The sequence below is a fragment of the Lagopus muta genome, chromosome 3, assembly GCF_023343835.1.
Source record: "Lagopus muta isolate bLagMut1 chromosome 3, bLagMut1 primary, whole genome shotgun sequence".
In the NCBI taxonomy this organism is placed as follows: Eukaryota; Metazoa; Chordata; class Aves; order Galliformes; family Phasianidae; genus Lagopus; species Lagopus muta.
This window is the reverse complement of record NC_064435.1, coordinates 69872104-69896926: the sequence shown is the minus strand read 5'-3', so window position 1 is coordinate 69896926 and position 24823 is coordinate 69872104. Positions and strand designations below refer to the sequence as shown.

Genomic DNA, 24823 nt, shown 5'->3' with positions numbered 1-24823 from the left:
CAGAACATATTTCTGCAACCTTAGTGTAATGGAGAAAGATTCATCTTTTTCAAAAGCACTGTGAAAGTCCTGGAGGGTTATATATTACCTAATATTTTTATTGCAACTGGTGCGAAGTCCAAAGCTTTTACACCATTGACTTCATTGAGAATTTGCTTAAGCATGTGATGAAACTTGAGTAAAGATATGATGTGAATCCCACATTTCTAGCCTGAGACAGAGCATTCTCGAGACTTTGTGTAAATACAGGCGTGCTTGAACTTCTCTATCTGAAAAGGAGCTCAACATATATTTTGTAGTAATTCTAAGGCAACAAAATCATTTTTTTACAAATTACGTTTTTGAAATGATCAGAATAGACTCAAGAATGACTGAAGGTGGTGGAATACCTGTAAACTAGGATGGAAAAACAGAAAGATTGACTGCAAATTTTGGAAGTCTAATTCACCCTTCACAAGCCCTTCTCTCAGCTAAACAACCCTAAATGGAAGAAGGAGCCTTACCACTAGAAAATAAGAACATCTGTACAAGGTTGAACCAGAAATCCAAGAATCTGTTTCTTAATTGTGACACTGACCAAAGCCAAGAAAAACTGGTAAAACCTAGGAAAGAAGAAATCATAGAATGGCTTGGGTTGGAAGAGACCTTGAGGATCGTCAAGCTTCAACCCCTGTGCCACAGGCAGGGTCACCAACCTCCACATTTAATACTAGACCAGGCTGCCCAGGCCCCATCCAACCTGGGCTTGAATACCTTCAGGGATGGGGCATCCACAACCTCTCTGGGCAGCCTGTTTCAGCACCTCACCACTCTCTTGGTAAAGAGCTTCACTCTAACATCCAACCTAAATCTCCCTTCCCTCAACTTAAAATAATTTCCCCTTGTCCTGCTATTATCTACCATTTCAAAGAGTTGACCCCCCTCCTGTTTATAGGCTCCCTTTAGGTACTGAAAAGCTGCAGTGAGATCACCCTGCAGCCTTCTTTTCAAGCTCCTGGGTTTGTCCAGCTACCTATCTTCGTAGGGGAGGTGCTCCAGCCCTCTGAGCATCTTTGTGGCTCTCTTCTGGACCCTCTGTCTTTCTTCTGTTGTGGGCCCCAGGTGTGGACTCAGTGCTCCAGATGGTGCCTCACAAGGGCAGAGTAGAGAGGGACAATCACCTCCATGTTCCTGCTGGCCATTCCCCTTCTTGTGGACCCTATCCCTCTTCTGATGTACTTACAAACAGCCTTTGTGTTCTGTGCCAATGGCTGAGGCAGGACCACCATAGCCATGGTCATTGCTCTGTCATTTCTCTGTCATTTCAGTAGAATCCCTGAGATGAGTTAAGAACAGAGCAAGCATACTGCAGCCCAGTAAATAAAGGTTTTGTTGCAACCAGCAGAAAGCTAGAGACACAACAGGGAGCTGATGGCATAGCTGCTGGGCTCTGCCTTGGTAGCAGCAGGAGATATCTGGTGGCAGCCACAGATTTTTGGGTAGAGGGACCTGCTGGTGCTGGCTTCAGTTTAGAAGCAGACCCTAAGGAAGAGGGACTCCCCCATTGCAGACATTGTACTGCTGCCAGATAAGACCTTGGGATGCTGCTAAGTCAATCTGATTCCCCCCAGTTTGTTTTGAGGAAGGCTCAAGGCTTGATTTTATTTTCCAGACGGAGATCAGAAGGGTGAGCACATCATCGGTGAGGAAAGGGTAGAAATCAATAAGCACTCTAGAATAACAATTTTAACTGTGTAATTAATTTTTTTTCTTACATTTCCTGTATAATTTTTACAAATAGACTGCTAAAACATTAACTGGGCTACCAGAAATGTCTGGCTTTGTATGTATACATATGACAGGATTTTGAGTGTGACAATGTTTTATATTTTCCCACTCTCCCAACATGCCAGTTTATGATTCAGAGACCATCTCAGACAGATATGGAATCTTGATTAGCTAATAGCTTCAATTAATTAATTTTCTTCCCTTGAGAATTGCCCAGTTAACCCTCAACTCACACAAGCGGGTGCAGCCTCTGACGGAAAGTCTTTGGGCAAGTTAGGTGCAGGGTGCATGAGGAATTGCTTCCGTGTGCTCATCATGAACTCACCACCAGCTCAGCTCATCTGATGACCTCCTAGGACAGCAGTGGTTTGTCTTTGTCTGCCATCAGCTGACCTCCTTCCTCTGTCCTCCAGTGACTTTCGATAATACACTGTTTCTCCCAGTCATCCTCTTTTAGGGCCTTGCTGCTTCCTCCCGCTTGGCAGGACCCTCCTATCTTCCCTTCCGAACCTTTCCTGGAGAACACATGAGGATTTGCTCTGCAGATTTGTGCTTCATTTGTTGCCTTGTAGAGATGGCTGACCCAGCTGGGGTACAGATACCTGGGATACCTGCTGTTATTTTTAGTCAGGAGCTGCAGGCTTGAGAAGTCAGGGAAAATGACCTTCCCTGGAAAAATAGCACCTGCAATGAAGTGAGAATAATACTCACTTTCAGGGAACCTGCACTGAGGACAGAAGGCTTCTGACTACATGAAATACTGTATGCAGAAAATCATAAACTCTGTACAAAGTTTGCTATTTTTCCAGGATGAAGTTCTCGATTTATTCAATAAATCGGAGGACATTTTTGAGACGTTTCATATGCAGAGAAGGAGCAAACCATCCCATGCGTGTCTTGCCAAAGCTGTATTTTAAAAATCAGCCCCTGCAAATAGGTGATGCAGTCTCTTAGGAAAAGCTGGGACTTAAATTCTGTGTGTGAGCCAGTGCATGAACTGTAGAGGTGCGTGAGCAAAAGCGAGTGGAAGTCGAGGATGCCAGCCACTGCTGCAGTTTGAGCAGAGCCAGCCATTAAATGCACTTAGGCAGTGCCTGCTGACAGAGGCCCTCTGGCAAAATAGGTGGAGAAGTACCTGCCTAATGGGTGCTAACAGGGCTTATGCATGAGTAGGTTTTGAGAGGCTCTGACCTGTCAAGACTGAAACATTTCCAACTTTTGCTCACAACTAGAAGTGCACGTGTAATGCAAACTGGGGGGAAACGACTCTTTATGTGTTCCTTAAAGAAGTGAAGAACTAAGAATTACTTTTTAAGGATATAAAGATTTAAGGAAGGACATTTTGCCAATTAGATTTAGCGGTAGCATTAGTAAATAAGATCGTTTCAGTTTTCGGCCACATTTGTAGCCATTAGTTCCCTTGGAAACTTGTCAAAGCTTTAGAGCACAGCTACCAAGGCAAACAAACAAGCAAACAAGACACCAGGAAAGGAATACTTTAAAAACAATTTGCAATTGACCTTTAAATATTATTTTCATTAAGAAACCAGCAATGTGGAATACTTCTCAGAACAAAATCTTTTATGTGTTACTAAAATTATATTGTATTCTGTTTCTATTTTACTTGATGTACCTGAATAGATACATATTTACACATATACATCACATACTTGCATTATACTGGATATTTCTCTTACTAGCAGTAGGTTTCAAGAAAATCATTTTGGATTAAATTAGGATGTAAACATTAGAAACATGGGCATTCATGCCTCTTTCTCCAAATCTAATAATTACCTTTTTTAAGGGGCAAGATGAAATTGTCCCCTAGGTGTTTAGTTCTACACAATGGGATAGATGAATTATAGATTTTATCTGGGATTTTTTTGCTGCCCTCTTTTAATACACTAAGTGCTGGCCACTGCCTGAGGCAGAATTTCAGACTTGAACTAAAATACTCATATATTTCATTATAATCTTAAAGTTTTTGGTTCCTACATAGCAAAACCACAGTAATAAGAGAGTGAAAAAATAGCTTAGATCACGGTTTACTATGCTTACATAAATGAGAGCTCCATGCAAGGAGGAAAGATTGGTTATCAAGTACATTACACAGGTTTTACATGATGCATATATAATATAAATTTATTTCTGTAAATACAATTTATGATTTTTTTTCCTCCTTCAGCAAGCAAATGAGAGGGTAAATGTTTTGCAGGTATTGATTGCTAATTAAAACTATTTTTACATCATTTTAAGGACTAGTATAGCACTACAATGGGAAACTATCATCATAAGCTGCTCTTTTATTACTCCAAGGAGTTTCAGTACTGCAAAGAAATCTGTATTGTCCTTGAATCTGTTCTACTGCAGCTGCTTTAATATGGATACTTTCTTTAGAACTTTCCCCTACCTGTCTTTCTTCTGTGGACATGAACAGAAAAAGAAATACACATAACTTTTCTGAGTGTATTTTTGCAGAATACTAAGAAGAAGGGTTTGGAACATAATAGTCTAAATGGTCTGGTAGAACCTTTATTCCACCTCGAGTTCAAAATGCATCCACTCTAAGAGGAAAAATGGGCTGATAACATTCTCTTAAATACAGAACAGTGCTTGCATTTTTTATAACATCTTTTATTTACTTTATCAGTCTAATAGATACAGTGGTAACCTTCTAACCTCTGTGTGTGTGGGTTAGATATATCTAAATACATGCTATGAGGGATACACACTGGGCAACACTGCAATGAGCGTAGGTTGTTCAACTCTGCTGATAAATGTGGCAAAGAGTGTTTTACGATTCATGTTTCAAAAGCATCTAGTAAAACATAATAAAAGGACAATAAAAGCATAGGCAAATGATGATACCAATTTAATGATGTTCATTCTTTTTATTAGTAGTAATCCCACAGATGCCTGAGGAAACGCATTTGCCTACATGAAAACAAAGCCATTGTAGAAACTGTTCTGATATCCATCATTGAAGCTCTTTATGTGAGTAGTTTATCTTACTGTATTATTAAACCATTCATTAATGTGGTAGATAAAAACTTCATTGCAATGGGAACCTGCTGTGGCATTACGGAAATCATAAAATCATGGAATCATTTACATTGGAAAAGACCTTTAAGACCATCAAGTCCAACCATCCACCTCACTACAAAGCCCACCACTAAACCATGTCCCTACGCACCACATCCACACATTTCTTAAATACCTCCAGGAATAGCAACTCCACCACTTGCTGGGGCAGCCCATCCCTATCGTAAACCATCCCTTCTGTGAGGAAATTCTTCCCAGCACCTGATCTAACCTCCTCTGGCACAACTTGAGGCTGTTTCCTCAAGTCCTATCACATGTCACCTGAGAAAAGTGACCAACACCCTCCTCACTGCAACCTCTTTTCAGGTAGTTGTGGAGAGCAGTGGGGTCTTTCCTCAACCTCTTTGTCTCCAACGTACCCTACGTGGAAATGATGCAAATATACCATGATAAGGAAACAGAAACACAATGTAAAGTAACATTAGGCATTTATTTCAACTTGTGTAATATTTCTATTCTATACTCAAAAGTCAGTTTCCTCTTAAAAAAAAAACAAAATCTTTTTTGACTAAAATTGAATCTTAGCTGTGCAGTTTATGAAATTTTTGCTAAAACACGACAGAGAACATAGATGAAAAACTCTATAGAATTCACTGCATTGACTTCATGTCATTTTAAGTTCCTGATACAGTTCATAAACGTGCCTAGACAGCTTGAACTATATCTCCAGCACTCAATAGCAAATGACTGTACTTAAAACACCTTAAAATGCACCAGCTTAGATATAGAGTTCAGTGAGCAATGTATTTAGGCATGAAGGCGGTCATCACTAGCCTTTTATGTCTCACTATAATACAGGAAAAAAACTACATTTTTAAAGTTAGACTCTATAGATAGTTTCTCATGCTACTATTGCAGTGTTTAATCACTACACAGCTTTCATCATCCCTTGCAGTGTGCCTGGAAAATGGAAAAACTTACCTTGGACTCTGCGATAAACCAGATCACAGAATCAGAGCATCATTGAGGCTGGAAAGGACCTCTCAACATTGTCTAGTCCAAATCCTCTGCTCAGAACAGGGTCAGCTAGAATAGGCTGTTGAGGGTTGTGTCCAAGTCAGATTTTGAATAAAATAATAAATTCTAATTATTCCGTAAAGGCACAGTTTTCAATCTTCTCATTGAAAGATGACATACAATCTAATGCTGTCGTATTGTACCATTTGAACTATCATAATCTTAAAATATTAAAAATCCCCAGTGTTTATTTAAGCAGATCTTTATCTGAACTACTAGTGTCAGGATCCTTAGAGGAACATCTCACATTTTTCATTGAAAACATTGAAAATAATGTCCATACATCACAGGAATCAGATTTACCAACCTATAAGGGACAGGTCTTGCAATAATTAACAGAGAATTGTTGGGTTTATCACCAGGCAGACTCCAAACAGAAAGTTGAAGTGCGTATGTGATACTACATACAATGATAGAAAACAAAGCAGTCTTGTATCACTTCATTTGTGTACTGATGATAACTTTACCAAATATGTTTATAAACATTTTTTCACTGTTTACAAAATATAGAACATGCATGCTATTAAAAGTCTCTTGTTTCTGTGGCAGAATTTTGCTTCTAGCGATACTGTACCTACATGTAATATCCTTACTTCAGTATTTTATGTTCAACACACAGCCCTTTCCAGTTGAAAAAATCTTAAGGTAGACTTCAAATATCTTGAAAGTCCACATCTGAAATGGGCAATATAACATACATTCATTATTGTGATCCACGTACGCTGTTGCAGTTATAATACTATGTCCTGGCATCAGACAGATTGCTATCCAGTATAAAATAGAATGGGTTTTGGCCCAGCCTCAGAATAGGCTACCACATGCAATGAGGCTCCCTTTTTTCAGGAGTCTGATAGAGATTCCATTTCATATTGTTGTCACTTAACTTACGGTGTGACACAGAGAGTCAGACCTCTGCGTACCTCTGAGGCTAAGTGTTATCCTTGGAAAACTTTGTTAAATTATATGGGAATTTCAGATAAGAGGAAGTAGAGCAACTATAGCCACATGCAATATCTTTTGCTACCCTTATCGACAGTCACGTCAGAGGAACCAGGAAAATTTCAACAGGGTATCGTAGTCAGTTTGCAAGATTACAGTTAGCTATAGTTGACAGAGCTCAGATAGTCTATAAATGAAGGATAACACTGCATTACTGTTTTCATGGTTAAATTACTCAAAGTCCTTGTTTGGCCTTCATTATTCTTTTATTTTAATCCTAAAAAAAAAATGTTATGTTATTCATCCCCATAGCCCAGAGTAAAGGATTATTTTCCATGCTGACGAACTGAAGCATAGAAAGGCTGAAAATCAATTTAAGCATCTAATTCTAAATGCTTAAAAGCCTCTAAAATTTTGCTCTTATACATGGACTGATTCTTTTTTAGGAATGCTCACACACTTGAATAGGATCCAGAAACATATTCAGTCACTCAATGGCTGCCTTTTTCTATTCTTACTGCCTTATAGTTACCATGCTCTGAAGCATGAATTTGCCCCATACCCACCAGCAGTCTCTGAGACAGGTGAACCAGAGGCAATATGGACACAACCATATCAAACTCATTTGGCCAGCACTCTCCTTCAATGATACTGCAGGCAACCATGTAATCTCAAAAGTTTTTATACGCTGTCATGCCATATCCTAACGTATGCAACATACACCTTCTATTTTGCTTTATTTCATTGCTGTATACAAGACATACAGCAATGACAGGGCTCTATTAAGGCTCTTTCATTGTTTCAGACCCAGAAACATATTTACATCTTGGAGCCACAGAAGCACTCCATGGAGGAGCAAGTTGTTATCTAGTGGGTTCACTTGGGTCTACAAAGTTCAGTGCACAGAATACTCCTTTGTCTTGTTTAGGCTATTGGTAGAAACATAGTTATTGTGCCTGAGTAGTCAGACATTTCTCTCTGAATATAATATGGATCCTTATGGTAAGTGTACTTCAGCAGTTCTGCTAAGAGACACGGTCCAGAAGGAATGGTCTCTCCTGTTCCTTTCTACTGCGATAACCAACTGTTCAAAGTTGAGAATATTCTCCTAGAAAACCTCTTTTGTGCATTTGAATCTTCCTCAAGCACAGGAGGAAGAGGGATGTTTGATTTCCATTTCGTAGTGAAAGCTCCCACTCATGTAACTGAGTACCTCAATCTAAATAGCTCTGACATCTAGCATTATGATGCAAACCTAATTCTCTTTGGAGAATTATTCTTAAGTGACTTGCTTAAGGCCATCTCAGATACCATACTCAGAGACGAGACTCCTATATGCATATGTCATCCACCTAGCTACTATTCCTTCTTATCAAACTTGTACTCCACTTCTATTCTGCTCTAATTCTCATTCGTTAATTTCCAATAAACTATGAAGAGCATGTCTCACCAAAATTGCGTGAATACTGCTTTCACGACCTCCTCCTAAAGCCTGTTATCCTTGAAATTCTTTTTTTAGTCAGTGAAAGACATACTATTTGTATCACCTAGGGATTAGTGCCATCAAAATCTGAGTAGTGCAACTGGAAGCTTCTGCTCTATTCACTACATATAAGATCCAAATACCAGGGCATATATATATAGCAGGAAATGTCATGACAGAAAAAAAAAAAATTGGCAAGATCTGAGGACCAAGACGGAGTATTTAGTGCAGGCTGGAATCAGGTAAGCTAATTACTATTAGGAACTTCCTGAAGTAAAATGTATTAACTAACCAACTACTTTGCTAGATAATAACTATTTAGCAAAGTAATTCAAGAGCAATAGGCTCATTTAAATTTTCACAATTTAAGTTAATTGGATACTTAATTAAGTACTGTAAGACTCAAGCTAAGTTAAAAATGCAGATGGTCAATGTTTCTTCAAATGCTCTCTGAAGATAGAGGAGTCCCTGAAGTACTGTAAATGTTAGTTACTAAGGGGTGATTAAGCAAGACAAGGAAATATTTAGGTAAAGACACCCTAAATCATGGGTGTCCAACATTTTGGCTTGCCTGGGCCACATAGAGTAAAGAGGAATTGTCTTATGCCACATTTAAAATACATAATATAATATATATGAGTAACAAGACCTACTTTTTGTCTTAGAATACTTAAAACACCTGGCAACAAAGACATAAAACTAGCTGGATATTTGAATGTTTTTTGAAACTAATGCATCAGGGGAAAGTGGTTGCAATTCCTCATGAGCTCTCAAGGTGTTTGTCAGATACTGTTGATCTAATTTTACTCTTCCTGTGCTTCATCCTTGAAAATAGTGGTTCACAAATGTATGTACTGCCAAAAGCAATTACATGAACAAAGTATGACAAGTGAGAGCTAACATTCTCTGGTAAAAGAGGTCTTATAAAAGACCCACCAACTTCCATCATGACTTTGCTACCCATCCCAATTGCACTGCAGCATGTGCTCCATCCCCTCCACCTGAGCAGACAGCTGTGGGGCTGGAGATGAGGGTGAGGTTGGGCGGCCTCCTGCCACAGGAGTAGGCGGCACTGTTCAGGGAGCAACGCAGCATCCTCAACCCTGTGCTGCCTTCCCTGCACCAGAAGCTCTCTGCCATCCACAGGATCCACAGGTGGCAGCCACCTCTCCATAGAGAACCCTCACACTCAGCTCTGTGCCGTCCAGCATCTTCACAGCTCTGAACCCCGGCACATCCAGTGTGCTCCCTCACAGGGGCACAGGTGAGCCCTGGGGAGTGGGAGCAGCCCCGTAAGGAGCCAGGGTAGGAGGCAGCAGGGCCTAGTGCCCAGGGCTGCAGCCACAGCTGCTCCACTCCTGGACGGGGCAGGAAGTGCTGCTCTGGGGGGCAGAGCTGGTGCTGCCATGTGCATACGGCTGCTCCCTGGAAGTACTTAAAAGGTGTGTAGATGTGGCACTTCAGGACATGATTTAGTGGTACACTTGTAAGTGCTCGGATAACATTTGAACTTGGACACCTTAGAGATCTTTTCCAACCCAAATGATCCTATGATTCTGTATATCAACAAAACACAGATATATCTGAATCTACTGTGTGCACTGGCAGAAAGCAATGACATGAATAAGGTGTGATTGTGAAGCAAGGGCTATTTTTCTTTAGTAAGCAGAGGTATTATAAAAGCCTGGTAAAGAGACATGATCAGATTTTTCTTTGAGTTGAATACCTGCTTGCAACTCTGCATTCCATTTGAAACTTGACAGATAATTTATGTCAACTGAAATATATGAAATGTATGAAAATGTCTAAAACATGAGAATAGAATCAGAAGTGTATCTAAAAACTGATGTTTTTTTTCAGCGGTTTTGAAATCTATTCTCAGTTTTTTGTATCAAGATGGAAAACATGCCTGCATATTGTTTTGTTGCTCATAGAACAGCGTTTACTCAGTATATCAAATTGCACACAATTATTTGCCATCACTTGAGTCAGCATTGCACTGCACCTCATGCCCTGGTTTCAGCTCAGAGGCAGTATCACAGCAATGTGTTGTTACTGCTGAGCACTGGATGCATGGTGACAGCCAGGCCAGGCTGTTCTGCAGAGCAGAGCCACTGCCATGGAGGACATGAGGCAGAGGGCGGCAGCAGGACAGGCTGAACCAGGCCACATGCAGCCTGTGGGTTGGACATGCCTGACCTAAGTAAATGCAATGTCTGAGGCATGATGAGAGATTTTGCACAGAAAGGCAGCTATTGTCAATCATTTTCAGAGGGGCTTGTGACCTTCCTATTATATGAGCCCTCTAACTAGCCTGTGGGCTTCCTCACTCAGACCTGGCCACTAGTACAGGTGCTGCAGCCTTCTCTGAGGGGAACAAGCAATCTTAGTCCAGTAAGCATCAGGTGACACTGAGCTGTGCATGGATGGGAAAAGAAAAGGGTAAATTAAGCCAGGCAAAAGAGGACAGCCAACTGTTAAACTGGACACAGCTGACCAACACAAATCCACGTTGTTTCATGGCCACAGAGACACAATAAAATTTACAGTCAACTATATGTGGTAAAGTGAAAAACTGTGAGATTCACATAAAAGCGTAAATCCTGGCGAAGATTTTAGAAAAATGGGTAGGATTGTAGTGTTAACTTGAGCAACACCTCTGTACCATGTTCTTGTTCTGCCCTCTTAGACAAAACAGCCTCCTCTTTCCAGCCAGAGTACCAGGAAGCTCTCACTCATCTAGATGAGTCACCCCTGCAGTGACGCTGTGAGGCAGTCAGCCTGCTTCAGCTATCTCTCATCAGTCTATTGGAGGCTCTGATGGGTAATTGCTTTTCAGGTCCTTTCTTTGGAAAGCTTCCTACCAAAATCCTTGTGCACCTCTGATGCACTTATGGATTTTCTCTGACTTACAACGGAAGAGCTGCATTTAAATTTATTTAAATATTTAGCATCTGTCTTTCACAGAATGAATAGTAACATTCCCCAAGCTTGCTTAGTGATGTACTTGTAGGAGTACTTTTAGACTCTCCCCTGTTGCTGTCAGTTAAACCTGAGAAAAGTGGATTAGTGGGAGCAAGCAAGGGAGCTTTACCTTCTGACTTGTGAACGTCAAACATAATTCTTCAGTGCACATTGCTCTACCTGACCCCTTCCTTCTCCTAAATGATATTGAAACTATTATCACTGGCTCTGTCTCCCCTTCCCTATTGTTCCTTTCTTTCTAAGCTCTTCATTTTTCCTGACACTTCAATTTTCTGAGCTTCTGCTGTATAATTTTAATCCTCCCTGTGGTTCTTGTCTTCTAGAATTTTCTTCAAAGGTCCTAAGGTCCTTTCTTACAGACTCTTCCTGCTGTAATAGAGAGTTCCCTAGGCTTATCTAATTAATTTGATTTGCATACGTTAGTAGCAATATAGACAAAATGAATGAAAATTTGTGTTAAATTACAAGAGCTCAGGGATCTTCTGACTCTTTATTAGAGAAACTGACAGTTTGAAGAAATATCAAATGCCTCAGTGTTGCTGACCGCACAGTAGTGTTTTAATCTCCAGACTTACATCTATCCATGGAATTTCTTTTGCTTCTCCATTCTGCTTTTATCCAGAGGTATTGAAGCATTTTGCAAATATTTACTAGTTTTACATCCATACGTTTCTGAGATATGAGTAAATGCAGACAGGCTTTCCGTAAAGCCAATTTACCTGGGAAGCTGAGAGGGAAAGTGAAATAGCTCTGTAACAGGGCACCAACTATCACAGTTACCCTGGCCAGAAGAGCACACCACCAAGCACATCTTACCATTTTGCTAATGAGGGGGAACATGTATCCTTTAGATGCAGGTGATGACATGCCCACCATCTGGCCAATGGGCTGACCAATGCCTCTGACTGGTAAATATGAACCATGGGACATGATGGACACAAACAGGCAAGAAAATCTCAAAAATCTCTCTGGCACACATCAGCTACCTCTGCTACTCTGAGAATGAAGTAGGATTCGTGTTGTTTATGTGGCTAGAGACAGTTTCTTTGCTTTATGCTTCCCCTGTGACCAGAACAAGATTTGCTGGGACCATATACAATTTTCCAGGAATCATGAAACCAAAGCAATCCGAAGTAACAGATCTGACTCCCAGTTTCCACTATGTGTATTTTCAGTGTATGAAAGCCAGATACAAAAGACTGGTCTGGGCTTTTATTTTTCAATTTTGTTTTCTCTCTTTTATTCTGGAATGCATTTCGACCTCTGAAGAATTGTTAACTTGGATATTAGCTGTTTCCCCAGCTGTTTGTGCTTAGGAAGTTTGTAAAATACAGACTGTGCCTTGTAAGGCATTTGAAAAAGCATGTGAAATTCCACAGCAGCGAAGAAAATACAGAATACCTGTTGAGCCACAGAAGCTCTGCAAGTCATCGTAGCAGGTTTTCACAAAACTAAGCTCTGCTTCAAGCAAGGAAGTGCTACGATATTTCATTCAGTGGCAGACTAAGAAAACCTACCTGACTGGCTAACATCTGTCTCCCTCTTTCATTATTCTACTTCTCATTTTGTCAGGAAAAAAAAAAAAAAAAAAATTGGTAAAAAGAATTGAAAGAGCTGCTAAAACAGGAAATAATATTTCAGACATATGATTCTCTCAGCTCTCCCCAGCACCAGCATCTTAGGCAATGGCTCATCACATAACATTTGCTTTATTTTCTCTTTAACAGTAGGATATTTCCAAATTTGTGCATTCCATCTGTATCCATTTTCACAATGACTGAACAAATGCAATTAGCCTGCAGTCAGCCATGTAATGGTCTCCTACTACTACCACTATGTATTTTTAGTCCATGGATTCTCTTATTTCTCAGCTATGCCTCTTTCCTCTCCTAGCTTACATTTATTATCTGAGCTGCTTCACTGCCATTCTCTGTCACGGAAGACATATATGCTTCATTCTTTCATATTTCTCTCATGATTACCACCATTAGTACATACAGACTGTTGAAAAATCAGAATATTTTTCAGGAAATTATTGCAAGATTTGCCCATTGTTTCTTCTCAAGCTCTGAACTTTTTGTTTTTCCTAATCTACCTACCCAGACTGCCTTCTATTGATTACTACACTTTTACAAAGATGTATGTCTTCTGGAGAACATAAGCCTGAAGATCAAGACATTCTTATTGACCAAGAAGTTGCATTTCCTTTTCCCACAACAGATTATCAATGAGTCTTTCACCTCGCAGCAGGAAGTAACATGGATTTTTCTAAATCCAGATAGCATTTCTATTACATGCTGAGCAGAGAAGGAAGGAGCATATCTCTATGTATGCTCTTCTTTGCCCATAAGATGGCAACTTAGCAGCCTTTCTTACTGCTTTAGTACATCAAACACAACAACGTCTTAATCTTTCTTCATCTTTTCCATGTTAAACTTGTTCTCTGAATTGGTCATTGGCTTTCTTTATCAAGCTGTAGGTCATATATTTATGTGTATTGATGATCATCGCTTTCTTTAATGCTACTTGTTGAATGGCCCTTTCTGTCCTTCAGACTGCCTTCTATTACAGATTCATAGAATCACAGAATAGTTTGGGTTGGAAGGGACCTTTAGGATCATCTAGTTCCAACCCCCTGCTATAGGCAGAGATACCTCCCACTAGACCAGGTTGCTCAAAACCCCCATCCAGCCTGGCCTTGCATGCTTCCAGGGAGGGGGCATCCACAATTTGTCTGATTTCATGCTGTGTATGTGGAATTTCCTGTTTGTTTGTTTTCCATCAGTCAACCTTCCTTAATTCTTGCTTCTTTTCTGAGGTACTTCTGTGAAAAATGATTCCCCAGTTGCAACCTCTTCACTGTGAAGTACTTTGTTGTTCTTGTATCGGATTTGTCTTTACTGTGCACAGCGCATGCGTTTAGAGCCTTGTTTATAACCAAAAAAATCCCAATTTACTTTAAACCAAGTTTTAAACCAATTTCACTCAACTAATTCAATCTCTGATGATGAGTTTCTTACTTGGTATTTTGAAAATAAACTGAATTTAAAAAAAATAAATTAAAAAAGAGAGCTCAGTTGAATGCCTGAGCTATTTATTTGAAAGTGCATTCTAAATAAATTGGTGTAACTTTCTTATATAGAAAAAAACTTTGAAATACAAACAATAAGATAAAAAAAGTTCATACGATCCACTATAGCATTTTTTCTTCTATGCTTTCAGTTCCCTGTCTTTTCCACACTTCTCTCTGATTGCTAGTACATTTTTTTCAGTTGTTCCCAAAACAGAAACATGCATAAAATTCACTGCAGCTTCTGGGGACTTTTCTAATCTCCAGAAATGTTCTTGTGCTCAAACCAGTGGCTCTTTCCCCCTTCACCCTGTTTTTTTTCCACACTATCTCTGTGGATTTCACTGGCTCTGGTGCATTTTTGAACATTTAGTTTACAGTACCTATCTTCAAAAATATAACCAACTTCCGACTGGTAAAAATGATAGGAATATCTTCCAACTATATATATAGGGAGACACATGTATGTATACTTACGTGTATAAATGTACATATATATACATTCCTTTTATACATATCTTCCAGTTGAGAAAGAACCATTAAAAGAAATATACCAATAGTGAATAGAAAATTAAATGGATTTCTACCTCTGGGTTTGCCTCAGTTATACTCAGCGGCAGGATATACTGTAGAAGTTAAATAAATACAGCAAGCCTGAATCTTTCATTACCTATGTAATGAAAGATAGAGAATAGCCAAGCATAGCAGCAGTGATTTTATCTTTTAAGTCCAAAATCTTCAGCTTGGAAATACTTTCTCTGCTTTCTTTTGAACAGGCTCAGAAATCTTTTCTGCCTTCATCTCTCTTTTTTCTCAGGAAAAAAAAAAAAAAAAAGAAAAAAAAAGAAAAAAAATTATTCTGGTTTCTCAGTCAGCCTATTTTCAATAAGTATTTCAGTTTGTACCTCAGCTCAGGTTCATATGTATGAAGCACGTATTCACACACGATTGAATGTTACCGTTGTTGGTTTTTTGTTTTTTTTTCCCCTTTTGCATAGACATATTTACTATTACATCTCTTTCCCTTTGATATCAGATTAGTGAGGCTACATTAATTATTCATTCTTCTAGGCGACAAATGCTCTGTGTTCAATAGTTGACTGGCCTGGTTCTTTAAGCTCAATAGAGATGTTAGTTTTAGCTATTTCAGGGAGGACAAAGGAGAAAAAAAAAAACCTCTGCAAGAGTTCAAATATTTATAACAGATCATTTTCCCACTGCTTCTCATAGTGCTGCATGCCTTTCATTTTATGAGAGTTGACGTTTAAAAAATCCTTTTATTCAGCGTTAGGCAATATTCTCACACTCAAATTGGCAGAATTCTTAGGTTAAGCAATCTCACCCCTATTCTTCCGCTTCCCTCACTTGCACCAGAAAATTCTTCTTCCACTTATACCTCTATTGTACAGGCTCCAGGAAGCAAAAATGTGTTGGGATTTGGGTATTGCAAGAATATTCCAGGAAACTGGTTCCAAAAATAGCTGCACTTATGGAATTAAGTGTGGAATTAAGTGTGGTTATTTACCACAAAAGCATCCTTAAATCAATCCAACAAGCAGTAAAAGGAATGAAAAATGTTTGTCTGAAATTTTAAATAGGTGGTTGCAGAATTTTGTGAAGTCAAGCAAAAAAGGAAGTGGAAGATGCATGCAGAGAAGATGCATGATCTTTGGTCATTATTTATGTTGCCTTTAAAGTTTCTTCTCACACATTACAATGCAGCTGAGAGACTGTTAAAAATTCAGACCCTCTTGGCTGAGGACCCAGACTTGAAATGGAAGAGGATTTTTACTCAGGGAAGAATGTTGCCCTTTATACTAAGTTCCATCAAAATGCATTTTAAGAATGCATTCAAAATCAAGTTGCTATTGCTACAAAATTTTGAACCTTAACCTCTTAGGTGAAAAGTGATGCTTCACTTTGGATCTTCCTTTGACTATTAATCACTCTTGCCTCTTTGAAAACCATGGCTTTTATTTGGCAAAACATAGGCAACACTTTGGCTTCAGGTTTAGCAAACTGTTATCAGCTAACTCGTATAACACTCTTCCTACCTGATCAAAACCAAAATACTTCTGAAAATCACTGGTAAGTATCTCTTTTGTCAGAAGCTTTTGTTTCCTATAAGGTTTCACCCATGATTTATACAAGCATAACAATTGACTATGCCACATCTGGCTATCAGATGCAATTACACACATGCAACTGAGCTCTACATGGGATGTCTGAAGAGTAGCCCCAGCTGACTGCTACATTTGCAGCATGGTGTTTGATTCATTTTTGGTCCATGATCCAGCTAACTGGAGGGTACAGATTCTCACCCAGCACTTGTCAGGCATCACAGTGGCAGCCCAGGTGCATTGGTACAGAGATGCTCTCCAGGCACAGGCTCCATTTGCTACAGTTCCAGTGTTTGACAAGGAGATGTTCAGCATAAAGCCCCATTTATCTGAGAGGACAGCAAAGATGACCAGATGGGACAAGGGATGTGGGTAGCAGGCCACAAGAGAACACTCCATCAGATGGTGTGGAAGCACTCATGGACTATGTGAGATTTTTTTGTTTGGGATTTTTCATTTTGCTTTTTTCCCTACTGGCTTGGGTGTCATGAGGCATGAGAAGGTCCCATGAAACTAAAAAACATCTAGATTTTTTCCATATAAATTTCATTAGCTGAGGGAAGATTGATACTGCAGGACTTTCTTCCAGGGTTGTTTCTGAAGGATGAGTAGTGGATTATGTGTGCAAAAGGCAGGCAAAATGACAAGTATTCAACTGATGTATGGAACTGAGCAGAGTAAAGCAATGGCACATTTTTTCCAGAACAGTCTGTTGGTGGAGGGATTTCCATCACACGTTCAGAGCTAGTAGCAATATGAAGGACTGGCTAATCTTCTAGAAAGACAACATTTGGAACAGGAACATATAGAGCTATTTTCATTGCTGCATCGCGAAAAGATAGCAACAAAGCAGAGAAAGGATAAACCACAGCTAACAGGAAATGTTACAGACACAAGAGGCAGGCCAGATAGTCTTCTAAAGGATGGGCTTTTAACATGTGATTGAGTTTAGACAAGAATTAACTGCTGACAAGAGGACAGAATAGTGAAGTGTGACTTGTGGCTGTTGATAATGACAACAAAAGAGACAGATCAGCAGGTTTCAGACAATAAGTCTGTATTGACAAGTAATGAGGAAAGGTATAAAGGGAAGCTTCTTTATGCCTTTCTCTTTTGATGTAGAACACTGTCTTTTTGACAGCTTATAAACGTTTGTGCTGCCATGTGAGATGCGGGTTTGGAAACTACAGCTACATCTGTGCCAAGGAAAAGGACAAGAAGAACAATAAGGAACAGATGAAAAGGGCAAGGAAAGAACACTACTCCTTGGGCAGAAAGAGAAGGTTGTGTAGGGAGCCAGAACTTTTCCAGTTAATCTGCTCAGTTTAAGGATGACCATATGAGACAATATTTCTAGCAGAGTTGTCCTTGAGGGGGAATCAGGAATACTGCAACAGCCAAGAATTTAAAATCAGTGAAGAAATGGCCTATCAAGAAATAATAAATGAGGTGGCTGCAAGGAGGATTATGAGTCCCTTTACTCCTCTGGGACAGGTATTGACAAAAGGATGTGATGAATTCAGAATGGTCCATTCAACCCCCCTCTCTTCTCCTTGCACAGTCCATAAATGATGGTAGTGACCCTCGATTAGTTCTTTGACATACATTTTCTTTGACCTAACAGCATCAGTCATTCTTTCCCATAGCCTTGTAACACAACTTGCAAATTGTGACACAAAATTGGTACTTCAGCTACTACCAGTTCACCATCACAGCTTCAATTTGCAGGGATTCAAGATCCAGAGACAATATTTCTTCAAGAAGGCAATGTCAATAGGCTACTCTGTGGTCAGTGCAGTTTCTCATAATTCATCAAAAAGCAGCATAAGCAGTGAAATGGGAAGCTGAATGCCTCTGGTAGCTTACTGTCCTGAGGACATTGCTGGAAAGGAAGGAAAGGACAAACAACAGTCCACAACTATATGGTGGCAGATTATGGTAGCAGGAAGGCAAGGAGTCCTATGGATATGTAAGAAGATAAAGGATTTCTGTGTAGAAGCTGCCATGAGGAGGCAAACAAGGCAGAAACCTATACAGGAGCAACTCCTCCCCAAAGAGGAGAGGATGAAAATCAGAAAGATAAGAGTTGAGAAGGATCGAGTGTTCCTGGGAGACACTTAGATCTTGCATGCATAGTGGTGGCAATTGCACAATAGCACTGTGCACTAAACACTGCAGAACTCGATGTCTGTATATGAAAGAGATGCATCTGTTAATGAGCAACATGATTTGCCACAGCACATTAACTTGGAGGGAGTTTGTTGTGCAGTGCTGATTACATTACATTTTATTCCAAATGAAGACATTGCAGGCCTGAGTAAATGAATCTGAGACAATTAATTTCAATTTGAGGACAACAGGTTGGTTTAGGAAACCATCTCCTCAGGCAGCCAATTGCTCAGGGCAATGCTTTTTTGCTGTGGATCCTGAGTATAGTCAAGAGAAGGCAGATCAATTTTCTATCAGAGATACTGAGGGCCTATAAAAGCACACTCTGATGAGTTTTTGAGGTTCTCAGGAAAGGTAAATCTGGAGAAAAATGTCCTCTGCAATGCTTATAGGCAGCACAACATGGGTTTCCTCACTGAGTAGGACCTGGCAACATCCACTAAAGAAGTCACTTGGTAGCTGCTGCTCTGAATACAGAGTTGATGGATTTCATGTATACAGTGGGAGTCCCACCTCGGGCTGAGACTGAGGTGGTCAAACTTAGGTTTCTTGGAAACAACTGGAGAATACATGCCTAGCTATGGACATTTATAGAGTGTCACTGATTAGGCTGCACAATTTTGTCTTCAGATATGGCTATTATGCATTATGTGATGCACACTGAAGTGTATGTATCTTATTATTATTTTGGTGTTTTGAGAAGAAACTGAAGTGATCCTGATACGACATCACAACTGGTCTATCCATACCTGCAATAAATGTAGCAAACATATATCTACAAATTCTAGTTTTTTGATATATAAAAATGTGTTTACAAGCAGTCTGATGACAGATATCATCACACTATGTGTCAGACTCTGCATTTAGCAGCTTACAGACTTTTTGTATCAACTTACTGTTAGATTAAACAGACTTTATGGAGAAATTCCTCTTAGTGGAAGGCATAATCCCAAACAATTCTCTTTCTTCTTTTCCTGAGCTCTTATTGCTGGTCAGAACATCATGGGACATCCTTTTATGCTGTTCAGGCCAAATGCCCTGGCTGTGTCCACTCACAACCACTTGCCTACCCCCAGCCTACTTGCTACAGGGAGTAGAGTGAAAAAAAGAGAAAGCCTCTATGCTGTGCAAGCACTGCTCAGCAACAGCTAAAATATTGGTGTGTTAATTATAATCTTTTGGTCACAAATCCAAAACAGCACCATAGGAAGAGAATTAACTCAATTCCTAACAGACCCAAGACAAGCATGAAACAATAAAATCCTTTTTATATTTTGATTAATGCTCCAGATAAGAGAACTGCTGAATGTCAAACTAGACTTCTGTGATCAGTATAAAAATTGTAATAATAGCAACAAAAATAATTTATATTATGTAGTTGGAGCAACTGGAAAAAATCGAAAATTAATAAACAAAATGAATCTTTATGCAAAGAAAAATAAAATATAAATGCATACATTAAACATTTAATCCTTCCCTTCCACCATTGTTCAAACACTGCAGTTTCCTGCAGAGAGGTTGTAAGACTTTGCAGCCCTAAAGAAATGTGATACTTTGCATTCTTTTCATGTAAGAAGAAAAAGAACCAGAAAGATAACAGGAGAAAGAATGTGTTAGTCTCATACCCTTGAGCTGTGATGAAATACCAGTCTACTTACATTTAATTATGTTCAGGTTATAACAAAGTATTCAGCAGAAAACATCAATAAGAATGTTGACATACTCAGACTCCTTCTAATAAGAATGAAGTATAATTATGGCTGGAAATCTAGCATCTAGGATTTAACTGAAAAGGAAAATTTTGCTGTTTATCAGTTTGTTCTCTCTATAAGGTTAACTAGTGTTTCTAAAGGAAAATTATTGGCTTGTTTAACAACCAAGTTATGTGTTAAGATCTGTTTAAGGATTAAAAAAAAAAAAAAGCAGTACATTTCTCTAGAGAAAGACACGCTGGGACTAAATATATACTCCAATATATTATCTGTTGCTGTCTATTAGTTAATGTTCTGTGGAAGGAACAGAAATAAATATTGCATGGAGCGAAGACACAAACTTTGCAACTGATAAATTTGCTGCAGAGTTAACAGAAATCTTAGGTCAACTCCCAGGAGTCTGAAACTAAGGCTCTTCCGGGAGGTTAAGGGTTTTTCAGAATGGGACTATCTCTTGGATTAATGGAGGGGAGCTGGATAAAGCCAATGGCAGGTCTTGTGGGAAGAAGCCAAATTTCTCTAATACCCCTTAGGAGTGGCTGCTTATGCCTAAGCTCCAGTAGGGTCAGACACTAAAAGTCAGCACCTCTTGACCTACGATGACTTGGTGTTAATGGCACCTCTAACAGTCAAAATAGAGTTTAGAACACTACAGTCTTAAATGGTTATTTCCTAGAAGCAAAACCCAACAGTTCATAGTTGGGTACACACAAAACTCCCTCTGACACCAAGAACAATTGCTATGAAAGAATGGAAAGAACCTGAAGATACTAAAATAAATGAAGTTTGGTGTTGTTTATTGTGGATGTGGCATATGATGCTAAACATGACATATGGACATTAAGCAACTGTCACTTCTCTAGCGAGTGTTTATTTCAAGGCTTTCAGTCAGGATTCTCAGTTTTAACATAGCCACAGAAAAAAATCTGATGTTAACTTTGTAGAAATCAAACATATGAAAACAGCAACAACAAAATACCAACTCCAATGAGCTTTGAAAAAGTAAGAATTTAAATTAGCTTGGCCTTTTTTTCATTTTTACTTTTGAATCAACATGAACTCTTTCCTTTATTGAAATAGTATTGCTTCCCCAGGTTGAAGATTCCAATTCCATTGCAAACTTAGAAAGACAACTCAAATGAAAACAGAAGAATACATAGATGTTCACACGCAGCATTCAGTAGAAGCCTAATTCTCTTGAGTCTCATTTGGGAACCATCCCAGTAGCTCACAGTCCCCATTTCCACTGGCAGCGGTGCTTTCATGTGACTCAGAAAGCATAGAGGTTGTGCTCACTCACACTTGTTATCCACAGAGCTTGAGCAGCAAGGCCCTCTAGCTGGGTGGGTACTAATGTACCCATTACCTATAATGACAACATATTGCAATTTCTTTAATAGGCCCAAGACCATGAGACTTAATGGAGAGAGAACTGTGCCCCCTAGATTCCATTTTCATCTCTGCTGCTACTCTGAAGTTTGGCTTTGGCTACTTATTTTTACCACCTTATACTTGCATTTACCCATTGTAAGGTAGGGGATAATAAAAATGATGGCCTTTTTCCAGAAGATCTTTGGATTAAAAGACTCCAGAGGAAAGCTTTTACTTTCTTTGTTGTATTGAACATCTTTCTTTCTCTCTCTCTCCTCCTTCCTACTCTACTTTTTTTCTCCTTGCCTTCCTTGCCTTGCCTTCTCTTCCCTCCCCTTCCTCTTTCTTCTTTCAATTTCCACGCTTCCTCTCTTTCCCCTTTCTTATCCCTACCCTTTCCCTTCTTTTTGTCTTCATTTTTTTCCCTCTCTTTCCCCTGTTCTCTCTCCTCCCTTTTTCCCTTTGTCCCTTTTCCCTCCTTCTACCATTCTTTACATTGAATCTGTAAATTGCTGTATCAATCTTAAACATCACAACACTTTTGTAGTATTATCACTGTTAGTGTGCTATGGTAGAACTGAATTGCACTGAATTGGAGAAAGAATGAACAGTGCAATTTTACAGTGCAACATCTGTGGAAACCTACAGAGCTTTATTCTCTTTATTTTGCCTTATTTTCTCTTCAGTATTTATTGGTAGAGAAGTTTATAAAGATTTCAATGAACAGCACTATCTTTTAGCTTAATGTGAGGCTACATTGTGATAGTGGTTTCCACTTGGGTTTAAATTAAAGGCACAATTCTCCCATGAGGTCAAAACAAATTTCTACTTCAGTAAGACACAACCTGAAACTGGTCTTGAAAGAAAAGAAGCATTATTATGCCACTCTAGCATACACTGTGTCGAAAACTTAACAGAATGATATCATAAAAAACAGTGAGGAGAAGCAAATGTAAAAAGTAGCAATTACATCTAACACGTGGTTGTCCAAACCTTTAGCTTTCCTGGGCCACGTTGAGTGAAGAGGAATTGTCTTGGGCCATTCTGTCAGACAGCCCCTCTGCTGCCATCTGTCACACAGCAACAAATGTAACTGAATATTGGCAGGAAGGTTCCAACTCTACTGCCATACCACCAACAGCCACCTCTGACATCATGGGCCAACATCATGAAACAGGAGACATTTCTTTAGGAACAGCTCTCATGAAATATATAATACAGTTAATGTATATACATAACAAAACATTTTAATTTTTAATATATTTTATTAAAAGATAAGAAAAAAAAAGCAACAAAACCATAGAAGTAGTGGGATATACGACCTTACTTTTTGAAACTAACACACCAGACTGGTTTGGTGGCAGTGGTTGCAATTCTTAGTGAGCTCTCAAGGTGTTTGTCAGAGATTAAATTTTTCTGTACTTCATCGTTGAAAAGAGTTGCTCGCAAACGTGCGTACTGCCAAAAGCGATGAGGCGAATAAGGCATGACTGTGAAGCAGGGCATGTTCTTCTCTGGTAAGAGGTCTTACAAAAATCTGGTAAAGAGACATGATGATGAGACTTTCCTTTAAGCTGAATGCCTGACTGCAACTCAGTACATTCTAGATGAAAATGTTCAGGTTGTGTATTTATGTTGACTGAAAATGGAATTGCAAATAGACGAAAAGATTATGATTTATTTTTTTCAATCTTGAAACGTGTTCTCAAATTCCTTGACCAAAACAGAAAGCATGGTTACATATTTTTTCTGTTCACAGGACTGTGTTTAGCCAACGTATCAAAATCCATAAACCTACTTGCCGTAACTTGAGTTAATATTGCACTGCAACCTGTGCCCTGGTTTCGTCTCAGATAGGGTCAACATTGCATTGGTATTTAGTCATTGGGAAGCGATAGGTGCTCTCCCCTGGCCAGGATGCTTGGTGGGAGGAGTTGCTGTCATGATAGAACACGGCAGGGTCAGCCACAGTGCAAGCTGTGCCAGGCTGCATGCAGATTATGGGCTGCTGCTTGTACATGCATCATTCTAAGATAATTACTTACAGAAAAACAGAATGCTTATGTGAAAAATGCATACAAAACAATTTCTTCACTTGCTAGAAATCCAAATTTAACTGGCATCTCAGCAGTAATCCATCACACAGAGAAATGACTTTTTGTGCTGATTTCATGTTTGATAACAGCATAGAAGTCTGAACATTTTGACAATATAACAAAAGAGCGACTGCATTAGGCTGCAGTGTTCCTTTATGAAAACATTATTCCACATTTCTGATGAGATAGACTGCTGTACACATTTTAGCAAAAACATTTCCAAGAAAATCTAATAAAAAAAAGTAAGATAAAAGAGAGTTTGAGTTTTTCAATTACGTTATGGTTCGGTTTAGTAACTTATACTACTTACAAATGTCTATGTTTGCCCCAGTGGGGACCTATTCTAACTCTGAAGAAAAAGAAATATATAGGCTTCCTTGGAAAACTGAGTTAGTAAATCCAGCAAACAAATAAATTTGTGCTTCTTGTCACAGTGGCAGTGTAGCTGGAGTAACAACATGGAATCAATGATATCATCAAGGTAAGGAGAAAACAGTGAACAGTGGCATCACAAGGGTTTTTTGTTGTTGTTGTTTTTTGTTTGTTTGTTTTTCCATTTATCAGAAATTATCATGCTATCCTGAAAGTATCATAGAAGATTAGAACTACATGGAGAACTAATATTTTGATTAACTGACTGAATGAAAGAGAAAAACCAGTCAAGTTTCTCAGAGGTCTTTAATCTTTAAAAAAATAGCAAAATCTTAAAACATCAAAATGAAATAGTTCAGCTTTCAAAACAGCTGCTTTCAGGTGAAACTACTTTGAATGTATATCAAATTCAGCTAGTTATTTTCACTGACCTTATCCAGGAATAGGCAAAAGCCTGTTCAATAAAGAGTCTTGCCCATCCTATAAGTGAAAGCAATTTATCATGCTCACCAGGGTTTACAGCATACAAGTGCACATGTGTGCTGGAGATGATGGTTCAGAGGGTTCTAGCAAAGTATTTAGCTGCCTTTTGAGCACTGAGTGACCCTAGATTGCACTGC

General features: G+C 39.1%; 1 long non-coding RNA gene across 1 annotated transcript in view; it reads left to right on the top strand.

The window, feature by feature from the left end:
• LOC125690298 (uncharacterized) overlaps positions 1 to 24312 on the top strand; it is a 62543-nt gene extending 38231 nt beyond the window's left edge. The window contains exons 2-3 of the long non-coding RNA XR_007375593.1: positions 4666 to 4761; positions 24266 to 24312. This is a non-coding gene — a long non-coding RNA (uncharacterized LOC125690298). The remainder of the gene's footprint in view (positions 1 to 4665; positions 4762 to 24265) is intronic.
• The last annotated feature ends 511 nt before the right edge of the window (positions 24313 to 24823 follow it).